Raw genomic sequence first — 12,318 nt, forward strand, 5'->3', positions numbered from 1 at the left:
CATTATGCAATATGACATCATTACCAATCAGTAACCATAAAACTTAAAAAAAATTTTTAAAAACAAATTAAATAAAACATTCCTGTATAAAACTTCATTGAAATACTTAAAACACATTTTATGCCAAATGTCCTAAGGTCTATAAATTCTCTTTTTCTTAAGTACAGGTTTCACCTGCACTCTATCATTATAATTATATTTAAATGATTCCAACATTATCATCGTGGTGTGGATTTTGGACATTCGTGGTATATTGATTGTAATCGGGAATTTGCAGCCTTTGTCTTTACCTGCATGTGGTTATTTATTATTTCAATTTTAACTTTTGGAGTTGCAGGAAAGTTAATCCCTTTGGTGGTGTGCTTGAGCTATTTTCTTTACATGTTATAAAGAAACTCCATACTCCCATGTATCTTGTGTTAGCATTTCTACGGGTGAGTACAATTCTACACTGTCAACTGTGTACTGGAAGAGGCAGCATTCAGGTCTGAGTACAAGATACAAATAACTGGCTACACCCTTAGCAACAGTTAGAAGAAGTATACCAACCTTCTGACTTACACAACGGTGTCCACATCAAACAAGCATGGTCCCCACTCTGGAATTCTGAAAGGGCTATGCCTATCTGACCTAGCCATTTATAGCACTGGGTTGCTATGACAGTGAGTACTGCAAGTACCACACAGCAGGCTACATGCAATTGCCAAATGGTGGTCACCAATTGGTACAGTGGCCATCACATGCACATGTGCAGATACCTATAAACGCAGTCTGTACTTGCTGTCCACACATGCAATCATTCCATTGCAGGCACGGAGGGACAGAGAGAGAGAAAAGAAAAGAAAAAGTGATGTAAAGTTAAGAAATATAACAAAAAGAATATATTGAAAAAAACAGTATACTGACAAAAGTAATTATATTGAAAAAATATATTGAAAAGAAACTATATTGAAAAAATCATTGAAATAAAATATTTTGCAAAAAAAATTTGAAAGAAAAATATATAGAAAAAAACTGAAAAAAATATTGAAAAGAAAAAATATTGAAAATCAATATATTCTGAAATATAAATCTAATTAAAAAAATCTTTGACAGTAAAAGAGATATTGAAAGCAAAATGTATATTGGTAAAAAAGTATACCAGGATATACAGCAACATATACGAACACATACAAAGGAAAGGTATGTCACAGCTATGTATTTACTGGAATATAGTAGATGTTTATGAAGAGTACTCTATATAGTTTGAATCAAACATATGTGGCAGCAGTACGTATCGATGCACAGATGCCCTGAATAACCACTGGCATGGGGAAATGAGTGTGTTGCTGCGCAGTGGGATGTGCCGGTGACATATGTAGTTCAGCATTAAATGTGAAACATCTGATCCATGTTATCTGTGTTCTGTACAGTAGTGTGTACAATGTCTGTTTGGGGGAGTAGCCCATAAGGTTATGCAAACATGGATGTGACAAAGTAACCAATGCATGATAATCATATTAATGTGTAGCTTAGCATTGACAACAGCTGTACCAGGCTAGTATGCTAATTCAGCATTAGCAGCTATGTATACACCCTCTAATATTACTGTGTGCTCACATGTGACACCTGTTCATGTTGCAGCAATGCCCAACAGGTCAGCCATGAGGTACATGTACTTACAACAGTGTGGTCCTTTTGTGTGTATGGCACACACATACGGAGAGATCTGTCCATGTCAGATATATTAGCATCTGTACATGTGCATTAAGTAAGGGATATACTGCAACTGTTTGTGAAAGGTGGATATATAATATATATATATGTTGTTGAAGGTTGTTATCTGCATATTTCTATGTAGGTTGTAGTGTGTGGCAGACCAGGCAGCATACAGTGCTGGTATATGACATGTGGTGGTTAAACGCTGTGGTTATGGTTCATCAGGTTTGCAGTGTTGTAACCAGTGAGGCCTGCTAAAGCTGCATGGGCTGAGAACACCTTCAACGCATTCTGCACAACACTGTGCAATGTTATGACATAACTGTATATGTCACAACCTTCCCATACTTGATATACCCACCATGACAGGTGGACTGTATATGTGCCTATATGCATATCTATATGTACAGCAATGAATGTTCATATGTATGTGTGTGTGTGTGTGTGTGTGTGTGTGTGTGTGTGTGTGTGTGTGTGTGTATATGTATATATATATATATATATATATATATATATATATATATATACATATATATATATATATATATATATATATGTATATATATGTATATATATATATATATATATATATATAGAGAGAGAGAGAGAGGGTCATAATTTCTGCAACCGATGCCCGGTGACAAAGCCATGGACTCAAGCTCAATGTTGACACTGTATTGGCATCCCTCCTTGCAAAGACGCAGTACCCATGAACTACCACATAGGTGGTAGTCTACTCAACACCGAAGGTGTGATAAGAGACCATGGGACACAGGTGGACAGTAGTCTCCCCTTTGATAGTCACAGTGCCACACTAGTCATGTAATCTGTCTACGTGGCACATGTCATCACAAAAGGTGTGCCATCCATGGAAAAATAGGTCAGTGTTCCCCTCTACTCCACACACATAAAACCCAGTATAGAGTACAATGCCCCATGTGGTATATACCTCACAAGTCATCTACAGCAAGTGGAAAGGACACAGACATACCCCACAATACGTGATACCAGCGTCAAACAGATGCCCTATGCAGACCATCCCACAAACCCACAACTAGACTGTATCACATACTGCCTACCCAGAGCTGACCTCTGACTGACATACTAAGCTTTGTCAAACCCAGATCTGTAGGACACGCTCCACGTAAACAGATCACAATCTATATGAGCTACATGCTCTAGGGACCCAAACCCTTTGACCACAATAAACAGCACATGCTGGAGGGATAGATTCCTATCTCAGAGACATCCCATACTCTGGAACTAACCAACTATCCATAGCAAACAAAACTCCTAATTAGCAGTCATCATAAATAATCCTGGAGATTGTATGGGAGATAGTGAATACACCCAGGCAATCACCTCAGTGTCTCTGCTTGACTGGGCCACGTGTAATTTAAATACCTGTGTGTCAGAGGCCAGGGTAGCGTATGGCTAGAGTTCTATAGGCCCTAGGGCCAATAGCCTCTTATCTACCTATGAAGTGATACACACCCACATGTACTTGTTGCAATAATCGATATGTTAGGTTGACTGAGTGTGATAGTGAATGTGTTGGTGAATGTGTTAGAGTTTGGTATATGTGTGATAGCTTAGTGGGGCATTGTTTCAGTCATGGTATTATGTGTCCTAGCTGTGATCCCAGCAAAATATGTGTATGCAATTGGTAGACAGAAAAAGCAGTATGCCATACGGTGTGACGTAGTCCCTTGTTGTTGACTGGGGTGTCCCATTGTAGGCTAAAGCAGTACATGTATGCTTATTGGGTGTTACTGCTGGTGAATCCAACTCCTGTATGAACTGTAGTACTACCTGAAGCTGTATGCCTAAACAGCACAGTATGGTGTACATGCACATTTATTGGAACCACTGTTATGTGTGTTCCCTGTAGTCCTCACAGATTACATACCTCAGGCATAAGGTCTGGTAACTACTGACACACAGTACTGTAAGGTACAGAGGTAAAGGTCACCTGGGTTGCCATACCTTTGTTGCTATGTGTCTGTTATGTATGTCTGCTGTGTGTGTGGATATGCCTGTACCATGGCCTCGGTCATATGTGTGTTAGAGGATATAACTGCATATCTAGCAACATGTATAGTCTAGTACAGCAGTATACCTCCTATATTAATGAATGTGCACATATGTTAGGCAGGGGTCTGCCAACAACGACTAGTGTGGTATACTGGTAATACTGTCAGTGGACTTTACATTCATTGCAATGGATTACATATTTCATGATGCATTAGCATGATATATACCTCCTGTGGCTAGGTGCTGCATTGTGTCACATACAGTGTGCCATGTACTTTTGTATAGTCTTACATACTGATATAACATTGTTGCTGTGCAAAACATGGTTTGATATATAGAGTGTGCCAGGCACTGTCAGGAATCTGTGTGTTCAGAACTGATATGTGGTATTGAAATTGTGTATCTTCTGACAGCCAACAGGTTGCTATATATGGCAGTTAATTTATATCTGTACATTAGAATGTTACGTGTACCACATGACGTGCTCGCACATATTGTTTAATTGTCTTCCAGGGTTATGTCCCACCACCGTAACCCGGCATATAGCACGGCCGAGGAGGAAGCGATCACAGCGAGCCTGGTGCAGCACTATGCACTGCTGTTCTCCAGAACCAGCCAGGACCAGCATGAGCGGGCTGCGCTGTGGCAAGATCTTGTCTGTAGGGTAAATGACATAGGCATGCATAACTGGACATATGAGCAGATACGCCATCACTGCAGTGATTTAATTAGACATGTCCAGCAGCGTGCGTCTGATATCCGTAGACAGCAGCTTGCCAGAGGTGGGGGGGGGTAGCCATCCATTCCCCCTCACCAGAAAGAGGAGCTGATCCTGAGCCAGGTGGCTCCTGGCCAACAACAACCACAACAATTGACATGTATCATCATGGAGGCTGGAGCCACCCAGCAAGTTGACATGGAGCGTGCAGGTAACATGGCATGGCTGTAGAATACTGTTACCTCTATTGGTAGAGCATGCTTATGTGAGATGTGTACTGTGCAGTTAGACAATGTGGTGCCTAGTGTTGTGCAATACTAATAATTAGGAACATAGTCTGTAGGCCTGTGACTGTCCACTGTTGTACTACTGTAAGATTGCAAACACACAGTAGCAGTGCCACAGTTGTTGCCACTGACAAAGTGTCTGATATCCTTGTAGGTCCCTCTGGTGTGACAGCAAGGCAGCAGAACCATGCTGGTGAGTGTGTTATACCTTTAATATTGCTAATTAAATGTGCATGTCATAGGTGAGGCGTAGGCTACGTACACGTATCACACCTACGCATGTTGCATGCTGTGCATGTTTGCTGTGAGACTATGCACATCCTAGTAATGTGGGTAACTGCCGAAAACACATACAATACACAGAGCATCCCACACAATTGTGGCAACACTGTAGTGGACATCGGATAGGCAGAGTTGATACACATGCACACAGCATACACACCTTTGTCATACGCAGTACACGTTAGCATGCTACACATGGCGTATTCAGACACCAGCCGTAAGGTCACACTACAGTATCCCAAACCTCATCCACACAGCACACTTAATATACCTGAGGGGTAGATGTCTCACAAGTGACTGTGCAACACTCTTCAACACATAACACATTCATGTTAGGCAATGCTCCCTATTGGGCACCTCACAAACCCATGTAACAACTGGCCGTGAAATGGTGAATGTAGCCATGGTACTGCAGTTCTGGTACAGCATGCTTTGTGCCGGTCTGGTACACATGAGTAGCCTTGAGTGACCACATGATGCTGCATGATGATGGCTCATGGCACTACACCCCATCCAGTTACAGTGGCCACAGTAATACACATATCATGAATTGCTGTGCACCTTAATGTTGTGTGTGTGTGTGCAGACATATGCACCTATACGCAATATGCATAACAATCCCCATTTGTAGAAAGTGACACACATATGTCTTGTAATGCTATGGGGTGTATAGGTCACATGACACACATTGTGTATGTGTGATGTTTCATGTTGCAGTTGTGTGGTAGCATGCCATGTCATGGCTGGCACTGGCATGTCCACAATATGTTCTACACTCACCATAACCACTGTACATTGGCTATGTTGAGCAATGGTATTCCATCAGGTATACATGCACCACTCATCCTGTGTGTATGCATAGCATGCATGTACTACACCTGTGTCCACAATCATCTGCTAAAGACACAGATGCTCTAATCAGAAATGGATATCTGTGTCACACACTGATACACATCCAGCCATGGTATGTATACCTGTGACTGATGGTGCACAGGACACTGCAGGGCTTTTAATACCTGCACAGCAATGTTGTGTCCATGTACACATTGCATTCCAGGGTGAGGCCATTCACTGAACAAAACACACATGCATCAAGGCCATGTATACTGTTATTAGCAATGGCTGTCTACACTCACAATGCATGCTGCTGAGCAACACACGTCCTGCATGCTGTCATGTTTGATATAAATATTTGGCTTGTGATACTGTACCCCAGCATCACATGCTATTGAGTATGTTTGGGATTGCTGGTGGTGTGTGTGTGTGTGTGTGTGTGTGTGTGTGTGTGTGTGTGTGTGTGTCTGTACTAGGGAGGAGTGTATTTGTGTGCATGTGTGCATGCCTTCATGTGTTCATGTGTTCATGCGTGCATGTGTGCATGCGTGCATGTATGCATGTGTGCATGTTTTCATGTGTGCAATTGTTCATGTGTTCTTGCGTTCATGTGTGCATGTGTGTATGTGTTCATGTGTTCATGTGTGCATGCGTGCATGTGTGCATGTGTGCTGACATCATGTACAGGTCATAAAGTGTGTTTCCTGTCTCCCTCTCACAGGTGTTGATACTGGGCTGGTTCAATGCAGCAGGGAAACTGATGTCACTGAGCATGATAGTGACAATGATGATAGGTGTGTTGAGGCACAGGCATGTTTTCCAGGGTCTATCGTTGGGCCACCAATCGACACTACACAAGTGTCCACCCCATCCATGCACACAGTCATACTGCCAATACATCCGTCACCAATGCTCTTAGCAGAGGGACAGCGTACAGCCGGCATTGGCCAGGACAGTGTGGTATCCATGGCACATGCATCCAGCCGTACCCAGATGTCTGGAAGCATACCACATAGGCAGATGTCCAGGGGTTCTTGTCGGAGCACTGCTGCCCATCATGCCACTGGCAGACATGCCACAGGTCTAACTACCTCATGCATGGCTGTCATGGAGGCACAGGCACGTATGGAACAGTACACCAGACAGGGACTGAGGGAACAGAGAGCACATAACACTGCCATCCTAGACAGTATCCATGACCTAGCTGGTGCCATCCGCAATTACACTGAGGTCACCGATAGATGTTGGGGAGAGACACTAGATGTCCTCCGCAATGTCATGTCCATGTGTCAGGACAGTACGGGATGGTTGAGTCATCGACGTGGATGTATGCCAGCAACATCAGCACCTGGCAGTCGCCGCGGACATCCCTCAAGCAACAGCCGCTCCTGTAGTGCCAGTACCAGCCCCAGCAATGTTGGGGGTGGGCTGTCCATAGAACATCCTAGAAGACCACATGCACGTGGCTCTGGACAGTCCCAGCAGGGACCTGGGTCCAGTGTACATCATATACCTCTGGGGATAGTACCCAGTCTGGCTTGGTACCTGATAGTGTCAGTAGTACCCCTGCCAGGCACAGGTACCATATCAATGACCAGAGCCAGTGATCTGTAAGGCCTCGCAGGTACAGTCTGTATCTGTCCCACAAGTACCCATATGTGGCAGCCACATGGTGGAACTGTGTGCATGCAGACACACACACACACACACACATAATTCAGATACCTAGGGCTAACACATACCCACACACATTACATCAACATTGGCCCATACCATTATTCTTGCCCCTCACACACACACACACACACACACACACACACACACACACACACACACACACACACACACATACATGTCAATTTGATGGCTCACTGTAGGCCTCTGGCAGACCAATAACACACCCTGTGCATATGATGAAACCTGTGCCACTTCCTGTCATCTGTAACATCGATGCAGGAACAGGCTACCATGGTGCTAATGCACAGGGTGTCTTTATTGAAGTAAAGCAATATTAGCATGTTGTCAGCAGTAGAGTGTAATGATATGCTTGACGGTGTAGCTGAGCAGGCATGACGCAGTAAAGCTATGATTGTCATTGTAGTGTTGTTTACACCAGTGTTAGTTCCAATTGTATATTGTCCACCCACGTGCCACTTGGCTGATGTGTGCAGTATTGGCAGCATGTGTTAGAGAGTGGACAGCATGTGTGGGATGTGTGTAGCACATATTTGCAGGTGTACAGTTGTGGAAATGGTGGAGGTGCACTGTCTGCATGTACGTGCATAGTGGACACATGGGCAGGGTGACATGCTCTGTATTACACAGTAACACTCCATAGTTTCTATTGGTGGCCAGTATGCATTGTACTACACACATTTTGGAACCTGTCTACACATGTGTGTACGACATGCTTTGACACTGTGCTGTGGGTGATACTGTTACTATCTGTCATTGTTTTTCATTCTGGTAGTATACATGACTGAACGGCCTGATCGTAACCAATCGTTAGCTGATGTCCTGACAACTGACGCACAGATGTAGGACACACAGCAACATTTGGATCCTTCAGGTACTATACTATGCCAGTAACCAGTGGTATTCAGCTGCACCCATTACTGAGACCACTCCTGTTCGGCATATGGCTATCTTAGGTACAAGCAATCACAGTAGGGATATGTCTGTCCACGTGTGCTAATGCATACTGTGGCCTATACTGCATTCTCCAGGTGACACACACATCCTCCACAAGGGTATCATACAGACAGATACCTGTTGTCAAACCCATGCTGTAAAGCTACAGGTGAAACTAAGCATAGTCATCCACCTTTACGGAACATAGTATCCCCACAGTACCACATAGGTAGAAGCCACCAACATCGTGAACAGGTACTGATGTGTACATGCAACCCAGTGTTACGTCATCTCTCCTTTGATAATCACATTCCCTAAGGTATTTTGGAATCCCTCGGTGGATCACATAAGCAATCAGGGTCTGCATGCATGTCCACAAAGGTTGTTGTACACCTATAATGCATAGTCATCATTGACAGACTCTGCTGCATTTCAACAGATCAGACATATACCTCGGCCATAAACCCTCACACATACAATTCGATAGAAACCGTAATGAGTGTGTGTGACACAGATGATCTAGGCCAGGCATCACTGCAGCGGCTGGCCTTGTCACAAGCATACAGATGTGACCTATGGTCTGTGAAGCAGCAGCACAGTTTGGCAAAGATGCCAACTGTGTACTTGGATAAAGCAGGGTTCCCACACATGCAATACTTGAGGTAACATGTACGTATATGTATTTGCCTCATAGCTACCTCACATTTGCAATGCCTACTGATATGTCATACGTTAGTAAAAGCAAAACCCCCAACACATTGATCAGCACTGTCACACACATAGAGCACACACACTCACCAAGTGCAGAATTCAAAGCCCCTATCAAACTACTAGATGATACTAGAGGAGTACACATTAGCACGACGCGCTATACACTTTAATGGGGGGGGTTCTTTTTTCCACAGGTATATTTGTAGGATGGTGACATCATCAGACATGACAAAGATGTGTATACCACTTTTAAGGTGTTTTACTACTCTCCAAAAAGGTTGCTCCTTTCCACGGAGATCACTCACGAACACACACATAGTTGTCAGGTGCAAGATTCAAACCCCTACGTAACTAATTCATGATATTAGAGGAGTACACATTAGCATGACGCACTACACGCATTACTGGTGTTTTTGTTTCCACAGGTATATTTGTAGGATGGTGACATCATCAGACTTGACAAAGATTGGTTTACCACTTTTAAGGTGTTTTACAACCCTCCTAAAAGGTTGCTGTTTCCCAAGGAGACCACACACAAACACTTCTCAAGTTCAGGATTCAAACCGCTACTTAATTACTGTATGATACTACAGAGGTGCGCATTTACATGCCACGCTATACACATTACTGTGAGTTATCCTTTCCACAGGTTTATTTGTAGGATGGTGACATCATCAGGCTATACAAAGTGGGTTACTTTAGGTGGGCTACATTGAAGGAATGTCTACACACTTTGGCCATGTCATCATCAAAGGGGTGTGTACTATCTACCTGTGGTCCCAGGGCCATAATGACTTTCTCCGTACATACTGGATTACCATCTATGTGGTAATTTGTGTGCACTTTGTTGTACCTAAAGGGGATGACTATGCATTCTTTGGCATTCAGCTTGAGGGCATTGTTTTGACACCAGGTATCTGTCTCTGTAAGACACTTCTGGAGGATGTCTGTGTTAGTCGTGCAGTTGATTATGGACCACAGTTACCATTCATCTGCAGACCTGTTCAGCCATACACCTCCCATGTTTGCCTGTACCTCTGAGCAGTATCTACTGAACAGGTGAGGTCCCAGGAACAAGACCTGTGGGATGCCATTTGTGACTGGCTTAAGAGTTGGACATGGCACCAGCAACTCTGAACATGTGTGTTTGATCTGTGAGCCACCTGGCCACCCATCCTGTGACATAGCTGTTAATGTTCTAGCTGGTACGCTTGTCCATAATGACAGAGTGGGGAATGGAGTGGAAAGTCCTGTGTGAGGTCCGGGTGGGATGTGTGGACTACTTTCACATCCATCTATGTCCTTGGTAACTGTTTGAAATAAGTCAACTAGGTTTGGGAGCCAGGATCTGACTTTAACAAGGTAAAGTTGTGGAGAGCACAGTGTCTGGAGGTCTCCAATGCCTCTGTTTATGGGTTCCATGACAATTTGCTCAATAGCTATGTAGACCAGGCTGAGTAGACATATTGGGCAATGGTGTCCATGTTCTGTTGTGGCACCCCCTTTCTGGAGTAGGATGACTGTTTGTGTATGCCATTCTTTGGGTACATAGCCTGTGGTATGCTTGTGTCTGGACAGTGAATATGAGTGAGGGTCCAGTTCCTCATGAGCCTAGTGTATGATGCAGCCTAGGACACCATCCAGTCACATTGATGCTGTGTTCTCAGCTTTGGTGAGGGCTGTCTTTACCTGTATGTCCATGACGTCTGTGGCTCTGCATTCTTCTGTGCTGGACACAGGCCCTTTTGGGGGGTGATGGGGGGGGTGTTTACACTGAACATGTCCCCTGGATGTGGCAATGAAAGTTGGTTTGGTGTATTTCTTTCATTTTTTCAGTAGCTGACAGCATATTTGGAAGTTGACACCTACATGTCTGGTATAGCTACCAAAGGCTTTGTGGTTGTTATTCTCACATTCCTTGGCTATTTGTCTTTAGAAACTGTCCTTGGATTATTTTATGAGCTATCATTGTTTCATCCTGATAATGATTAGTGATGCATTTCCTTTAGTGAAGTTGGCTCTATCATGTGTTCATTTCCTCCTTCTGTTGTCTAGCTAATTTATGGGTAACGACCACCTGATTGTTGTCCTATTTTTGGAGGTGTGCATCTTGGTTTTATTTCTGATGTCTCAATCCATGCATCCCTGTAGATGCTCATAGGATGCACTTGTAAATGATTCTGCAGATTGTATACCATTATCCTATAGCTAGAGGGCTTTGTAATGCTCCACTTTGGTCTTGAGAAGTGTGCAGTTTGCTTTTGAAAATGTCTTCACAGTGGTTTCATTGACTGGGTGGGGGGGTGGATGTGGATGTCCAGTGTGATTACTTCATGATCTGATATTACCAGCGAGGGGTTCATCTCTGTAGTGGAACACTGGTACCACATGTTGGTGATGATCATGTCCAGTATGTTGTCACCTCTAGTGGGCATGGTGACCAGCTGTTCCAGGGTGTTAGGGTTTTTAAACTCTAGGAAATATTGGGCAAAGGACATTGTACACGAGTAATTCCACCACTCACTGTTTGGGTAGTTGTAATCTCCTCATATAATGGTGTTGGATAGGACCTTTTCCACTTTCCACTGTTTTCTGGAATACTGGGTGACATTCCTGAGACAAGGTACATGATCTGTAGCAGGCTACATTCTGATGGGCAGCTTTGGCCAATGTTAGTTGCACTTGCATGGTTTCCAAGGCCTCATGCTGTGCCACTAACCTGACGGTGTGGGTATCCATAGGGTAAATGGGTACACTCCTACCTTTTGTATTTCACTCGTGGTTTTGGGTCCAAAGGTCAGAGGGATTGTGAGTGTTTTATGTGGACCATATCCAACAGCTCTGTGTTTGACATAGCTTTGTATGTTAGGCAGTGAACACCCCTGAGTAGGCAATATGCAAAGGAGTACGTATGGAGCATTTTGAGATGGTCTGTGTATGGCATGTATTTCATGCCGCTAATGCTCTTTGGAAGGTATTGCTGTTGGCTTTCCAGTTGTTGTAGTTGTCTTGTGAGGTACATAGCAACAGTGGCGTTGTACTATATTATAGTTCAAGTGAGTGATGAGTGGAGGGGAACATTGTCCTCTTCCATTCTGCATGAGACGCATTTTGTGATGAGGT

At 43.7% G+C, this 12,318-nt stretch overlaps 1 protein-coding gene across 1 annotated transcript in view; it reads left to right on the forward strand.

Moving 5' to 3' along the window:
• The window catches only part of MTHFD2L (methylenetetrahydrofolate dehydrogenase (NADP+ dependent) 2 like), a 1,043,973-nt gene that overhangs the window by 585,874 nt on the left and 445,781 nt on the right, over nucleotides 1-12,318 (forward strand). The window lies entirely within an intron of this gene.

The sequence above is a fragment of the Protopterus annectens genome, chromosome 2.part0 (genome assembly GCF_019279795.1).
Source record: "Protopterus annectens isolate FY-2018-M chromosome 2.part0, PAN1.0, whole genome shotgun sequence".
Classification (NCBI taxonomy): Eukaryota; Metazoa; Chordata; order Ceratodontiformes; family Protopteridae; genus Protopterus; species Protopterus annectens.